The sequence below is a fragment of the Hemitrygon akajei genome, chromosome 3 (assembly GCF_048418815.1).
Source record: "Hemitrygon akajei chromosome 3, sHemAka1.3, whole genome shotgun sequence".
NCBI lineage: Eukaryota > Metazoa > Chordata > Chondrichthyes > Myliobatiformes > Dasyatidae > Hemitrygon > Hemitrygon akajei.
Genome location: NC_133126.1, coordinates 107684210 through 107691985, shown reverse-complemented (window position 1 = coordinate 107691985; position 7776 = coordinate 107684210).

The window sequence follows — 7776 nt, the reverse complement described above, 5'->3', positions numbered from 1 at the left end:
ACATTCCAATGAAATAGTCTCTCATTCTTCTAAAGTCCAGAACAGTAGACACAGTTAGATTAATTCACATAAGATCCTGAAAGAGAAGGATGAGGCAGATAATAAGACAGTTCCATCAGTGGCAGAGTCTCAGACAAAGCGACATACAGTACTTACCAAATTAAAGGGTGGTGCATATGAACTGTGGTGGTGGAAGTCCCCCATTCTGCAAGGCTGTGAACAATGAATCATTAGGGATATTAAAGAGAAAAGAGAGAACAATTTTGAAAAATATCTGGGAGTGCAAGGTTAGAGCACAGGAATAAGCTGTTAGGCCCATGAAGTCAGTGTTAGGCATGATGCCAAATTAAACTGACCTCTTCCACCTGCACACGATCTATTTGGCTCCATTCATGTGCCTGTCTAAAACCCTTTTGAACACCATTATCAGATGTGCTACCACTACCCCAGCAATGCATTCCAGGCACCTACACTCTGTGTAAAAATCTTCGCCACACATCCTTTTTAACTTGCCCCTGCTCACCGCAAATCTGTGGCCTCTAGTATTTTGCATTTATATAATGGAAAACTGACTCTGACAACACTCTATGTATACTTCTCATAATTTTATAAGCATATGTCAAGTCTCCCTTCAGCTTACAGTGCTACAAAGAAAACAATCCAAATGTATCCATCCTCTCATAGCTAATACCTTCTAACCCAGCAGCATCCTGATAAACCACTTCTGCACCCTCTTCAAAGCCTCCACATCCTTCCTGTAATGAAATGACCAGAATTGCATGCAAGACTCAAGTATGGCCTAACCAAACTTTAATACGACTGCAACATCCATTGCTCTGTCATGGCAGGTGAGCCCAGAACTGTGCCATGTGGGAACTCAGAGGGTGAGAGTTTCCCTGAAGACTACGTGTGAGGGAAGCGTGTCCAGCTGCAGCTGCTGATAGACTGCATGGCAGAACTGGAGCTGCGCATGGACTCACTTTGGAGCATCCCAGATGCTGAGAATGTTGTGGATAAAACATTTAGTGAGTTGGTCACACCACAGTTTAAGGATCTAAGGAAAGATAGGGAATGGGTGATCAACAGGAAGGTAGTACACGAGTCTCCTACAGTAATTTCCCTCCAAAACAGATATACTGCTTTGGAGTCTGTTGGGGAGATGGCTGATCAGGTGAAGGCAACAGTAGCCAGGATCATGGCACCGTGGGTGGCTCTGCTGTGCATGAGGGCAAGAAAAAGAGTGGCGGAGCTGTTGTGGTAGGGGATTCCATGGTAAGGGGAATAGAGAGGAGCTTCTGTGGCCACAAACGGGACTCCTGTGTGTTGCCTCCCGGGTGCAAGGGACAGAGATGTCTTGGAGAGGCTGCAGTGCATTCTGAAAGGAGAGGATGGGCAACCAGCTATCGTGGTGCATGTAGGCACTAACAATATAGGAAAAAAGTGGGATGAGGTCCTACAAGCTGAATTTAGGGAGCTAGGAAATAAATTACAGAGTAGGACCTCAAAGGTAATAATCTCAGGATTATTCCTGATGCCACGTGCTAGCCAGAGTTGGAGTAGCAGGATAGCTAGAATGAATATGTGGCTTGAGCAATGGTGCAGGAGGGAGGGTTTCAGATTCTTTGGGCATTGGAACCTCTTCTGGGGGAGGTGGGACCAGTACCATCCAGATGGTCTTCATCTGGGCAGGGCCGAGATCAATGTCATAGGGAGATTGTTTGCTAGTGTTGTTGGGGAGGCTTTACACTAATATGGCAGGGGGATGGGCACCCACACAAAAAAGAAGAGGGAAGAGACGTAGAGACCAAAGCTAGAGTTAGTGTAGAAAAAAAGTAAGAGTAGAGTGCATAAAAGTAAAAAGCAAAAATCGCATAGGTCACTAGATTCTAAAAGGACAATGCGTATAAGGGCACTTTATCTAAATGCTCAAGTATTAGAAACTAGATAAGTGAACTCGTGGCACAGATCAGTACCAAGGGATATGACTTAGTGGCCATTACAGAAACCTGGTTACAAGGTGGAGATGACTGGGAATTAAATATCCAAGGGTATCAGATAATACGTAAATATAGGCAAGAAGGCAAAAGAGGTGGGGTGGCGCTCTGAATTAAGGATGAGATCAGGGTGATTGTGAGAGATGATATAAGATCTATGGAACAGAATGCTAAGTCCATCTGGGTAGAGATTAAGAATACTAAAGGGAAAAAAATCACTAGTGGGAGTTGTCTATAGGCCACCTAATAAAAATATTGCAGTGGCAGAGGTGATTAACCAAGAAATAACTGAGGATTGTAAGAACGGAACAGCAGTTGTCATGGGGGTTTTAACTTCCACATAGCTTGGGTGAATCAGGTGGGTCAAGGAAGGCTTGAGGAGGACTTCATAGAATGATTCCGTGATGGCTTTCTTGAGAAGTATGTTAGTGAACCTGCAAGGGAAAATACTATCTTAGATCTAGTCCTGTGCAATGAGACAGGTAAGATTAACAATCTTGTACTCAGGGATCCTCTTGGAAAGAGTGATCATAGTATGATAGAATTTCGCATACATTTGGAGAATGAAATAGATCTAAAACTAGTGTATTATGCTCGAACAAGGGAGACTACAACAGGATGAGGGAGGAGTTGGCTAATGTGGATTGGGAGCACAGGCTATTTGGTAGGACAGTTGAGGAACAGTGGAATACTTTCAAAGAGATTTTTCTCAGTGCTCAGTCAAAAGTAAGGACAGTAAGGGTGGGGAGAGCCAGCCTTGGATAACAAAGGAAATAAAAGATAGTATCAAATTAAAAGCTCATGTGTACAAAGTCACAAAGAGTAGTGGGAGACTGGAGGATTGGGAAAACTTTAAAAAGCAACAAAGAACAACTAAACAAGAAATAAGGAAAAGGAAGATAGAGTATGAAAATAAGTTAGCACAAAATATAAAAACAGATAGGAAAAGTTTTTATAAATATATAAAGCGGAAGAGGGTGGCTAAAGTCAACGTAGGTCCCTTGGAAGACGAGAAGAGGAAATTTATATTGGTTGATAAGGAAATGCTGAGGCATTGAACGACTATATTGTGTCAGTCTTCATGGTGGAGGACACGTCTAATATGCCAAGGGATGATGTTATGGATGAAATGGGAGGTGAGGACCTCGATAAAATCACTGTCACTAAAGAGATAATGATGAGCAAACTAGACGGCCTGAAGGTAGATATGTCCCCTGGTCCTGACGGGATGCATCCCAGGGTGCTGAGGGAATTGGCGGAGGTTATAGTGGACACGTTGGTAATCATTTACCAAAATTCTCTAGACTCTGGGCTGGTCCCGGTGGATCGGAAGTCAACAAATATCATGGCACTTTTTAAAAAAGGATGTGGGGAAAAAACGGGCAACTATAGGTCAGTTAGCTTAACATCTGTAGTCATGAAAATGCTTGAAGCTGTCATTAAGGAAGATATAGCAAAACATTTAGAAAGAAGTGGATCCATTAGACAGATGCAGTATGGATTCAGAAAGGGCAGGTCCTGTTTGACAAACTTAACTGGAGTTCTTTGAGGACATAATGAGTGCAGTGGATAGAAGGAACAGGTGGATGTTGTATACTTGAATTTCCAGAAGGCGTTCACTAACATGCCGCAAAAGAGACTTGTAAATAAGATACAGATGCATGGAGTCGGAGGAAGTGTATTGGCATGGATAGTGGATTGGTTAATCAATAACAGGCAAAGAGTTGGTATAAATGGGTGTTTCTCCAGTTAGCGGTCGGTGGTGAATGGGGTGCCGCAGGAGTCAGTGCTGGACCTGCAGCTGTTTACCATTTACACTGATGATTTGGAAGAGGGAACTGAGTGTAGCATAGCAAAATTTGCCGATGACACTAAACTGAGTGGAAAAGCAAATGTAGAGGATGTGGAAAGTCTGCAGGGGGATATAGAAAGGTAAAGTGAGTGGGCCAAGGTCTGGCAAATGGAATATAACATTGGTAAATGAGAGATCATCCACATTGAAAGGAATAATAAAAGTGCTCAGAAGTGCTGAGCCCTGGGTTAATCAGATATGAGCATGTTGAATGATGGGGGAGCTTTAAGGGGACAAGTGGCCATCTCTTGCTCTTATTTTCTTGTATTCTTGTGTTCCAACTAACACAACCCCTATAGGGCCTTTCTACATATTCTACCCTTTCAGTGACCTCACATTTTCCAACACTATATTCCATCTGCCATGTCCTCACTTGTTCACCTTGCCTCTCGAGATTTCACCGAACATAAGACCATAAGACATAGGAGCAGAATCAGGCCTTTAGCCCATCAAGTCTGCTCCACTATTCCATCATGGCTGATCCCAGATCCCACTCAACCCCATATACCTGTCTTCTCACCATATCCTTTGATCCCCTGACCGATCAGGAAACTATCAACTTCTGCCTTAAATATACACACAGACTTGGTCTCCACAGTAGTTTGTGGCATAGCATTCCAGAGATTCACTACACTCCGGCTAAAAAAAATTCCTCTTTGCCTCTGTCCTAAAAGATCACCCCTCAACCGTGAGGCTGTTCCCTCTCGTTCCGGATACCCCCACCATAGGAAACATCCTCTCCACATCCACCCTTTCTAGCCTTTTCAACATTTGGTAGGTTTCAATGAGATCCCCTAACATCCTTCTAAATTCCAGTGAGTCCAGGCCCAAAGCCTCCAAACATTCCTCATATGTTAACCCCTTCATTTCCAGAATCATTCTCTTGAACCTCCTGTGGACTCTCTCCAATGACAACACATCCTTTCTGAGATATGGGGCCCCAAAACAGTTGACAAGTGCAGCCTGACCAGTGTCTTATAAAGCTTCAGCATTATCCCCTTGCTTTTATATTCTATTCCCCTTGAAATAAATGCCAACATCCCATTTGCCTTCTCTACCACAGACTCAACCTGTAAATTAATCTTCTGGGAGTCTTAGAAACATAGAAAGATAGAAAACCTACAGCACAATACAGGCCCTTCGGCCCACAAAGTTATGCCGAACATGTCCCTACCTTAAAAATTACTAGGCTTACCCATAGCCCTCTATTTACTAAGCTCCTATCTAAAAGTCTCTTAAAAGACCTTATCATATCCACCTCCACCACCGTTGCTGGCAGCCTATTCCACGCAGTTACCACTCTCTGAGTAAAAGACTTACCCTTGACATCTCCTCTGTACCTATTCCCCAGCACCTTAAACCTGTGTCCTCTTGTGGCAGCCATTTCAGCCCTGGTAAAAAGCCCCTGACTATCCACATGATCAATGCCTCTCATCATCTTGTACACCTCTATCAGGTCACCTCTCATCCTCCTTTGCTACAAGGAGAAAAGGCTGAGTTCACTCAATCTATTCTCATAAGGCATGCTCCCCAATCCAGGCAACATCCTTGTAAATCTCTTCTGCACCCTTTCTATGGCTTCCACATCCTTCCTGTAGTGAGGTGACCAGAACTGAGTACAGTACTCCAATGGGGTCTGACCAGGGTCCTATATAGCTGCAACATTACCTCTCGGCTCCTAAATTCAATTCCATGATTGATGAAGGCCAAAACACCATATGCCTTCTTAACCACAGAGTCAACCTGCGCAGCTGCTTTGAGCATCCTATGGACTCGGACTCCAAGATCCCTCTGGTCCTCCACACTGCCAAGAGTCTTACCATTACTTCTAAGTCACTCTGCACCTCTGACGTTTGAACCTTATACCCATTTAAATAATAGTCCGCACTATTGTTCCTTTTACCAAAATGCATTATCATACATTTCCCAACACTGTATTCCATCTGCCACATTTTTGCTCATTCTTCCAATTTGTCTAAATCGTGCTGCAATCACATTGCTTCCTCAGCACTACCTACCCCTCCAACTATCTTTGTATCATCCAAAAACTTAGTCACAAATCCATCAATTCCATTATCCAAATCCAAATGTGAAAAGTAGCGGTCCCAATACTGACCCTTGAGAAACACCACTAGTCACTGGAAGCCAACTCGAAAAGGCCCATTTATTCCCAATCACCGCCTCCTGCCTGTCAGCCAGTCCTCTATCCATGCCAGTATCTTTCTTGTAACACCATACGACATCCACTGCCTCTTCTTTGTCCACCCAGCTTGTTACTTCCTCGAAGAACTCTAACATATTTTTCAGGCAAGATTTCGCTTTACAGAAACCATGCTGACTTTGACTTATTTTATCATTAGTCTCCAAGCACCCCAAAACCTCATCCTTAGTAATAAACTCCTCTTTCCCAACCACTGAGGTTAGGCTAACTGGCCTATAATTTCCTTTCTTTTGCCTTTCTCCCTTCTTAAAGAGTGCAGTGACATTTGCAATGTTCTATGCCAGAATCAAGTGATTCTTGAAAGATCATGACCAATGCATCTGTTATTACTTCAGCAACCTCTCTCAGGACTCTGGTATTTAGTCCATCTGGTCCAGGTGACTTATCCACCTTACAATCTTTGAGCTTACCTAGCACTTTTTCCTTTCTAATAGTAATAGCACTCACTCTTGCTCCCTGACAATTGCAGATCTCTGGCACACTGCTAGCATCTTCCACAGTGATGCAAAGTACCGATTAAGTTCATCTGCCATTTCTTCATTCCCCATTTCTATCTCATCAGCATCATTTTCCAGTGGTCCATATCAACCCTCACCTCCCTTTTACTTTTTATATAATGGAAAAAAACTTATGGTATCCTGCTTTATACTATTGTCTCGTCTGTCCTCATATTTCATCTTTTCCCTTCTTATAGCTTCTTAGTTGTCTTTTGTTGGATTTTAAAAGCTTTCCAATCATCCAACTTTCCACTCACTTTTGCTACCTTATTTATATGCCCTTTCCTTGGCTTTTATGCAGCCTTCAACTTCTCTTGTCAGTCACGGTTGCCTACCCCTTCCATTCGTGAACAACTTCTTCTGTGGGACATATTTATCCTGTGCCTTGTGAACTATTCCCATCTCTGCTCCCCGCCAGTACCCTCCTCCAATCCACTTGGGCAAGCTCCTCTCTCATGCCTCTGTAATTCCCTTTATTCCATTGCAATACTGATACACGTGACTTCTGCTTCTCCCTCTCAAATTGCAGTATGAATTCAATCATATTATGATCACTGCCTCCTAAAGGTTCCTTTATATTAAGCTCCGTAATAAGATCTGGGTTATTACACAACACCCAATCTAAGATAGTCTTTCCCCAATTAGGCTGAAGCACAAGCTGCTCGATAAAGACATCTCGTAGGCATTCAACAAATTCCCTCTCTTGCGATTCGACACCAACCTGATTTTTCCAATCCCTTTTCATATTCAAGTGCCCCATTACAATTGTGACATTACCCTTATTACACGCCTTTTCCAGCTCCCTTTGCAATTTCAACTCCACATCTTGGCTACTATTTAGCAACTTATATATGACTCCCATAATGGTGTTTTTACCGTTGTAGTTTCTTATCTCCACCCACATAAGATTCAACATTCTTTGACCCTATGTCGCCTCTTGCTAAAGATGCAATTCCATCTTTTACCAACAGAGCCACGCTACTGCTTATGCCTTCCTGCTTGTCCTTTTGATACAAAGTATATCCTTCGATGCAAAGCTCACAACTATGGCCTTCTTTCAGCCATGACTCAGTCATGCCCACAATTTCATACCGACCTATCTCTAATTGTGCCTAACATCTTTCCATCTTCTTCACAAGTCACTTCACTATCCAGCTTAAAATCATCATCAGTTTTGGATATATTACACATGCTTCCCTCATCCTGTTCATG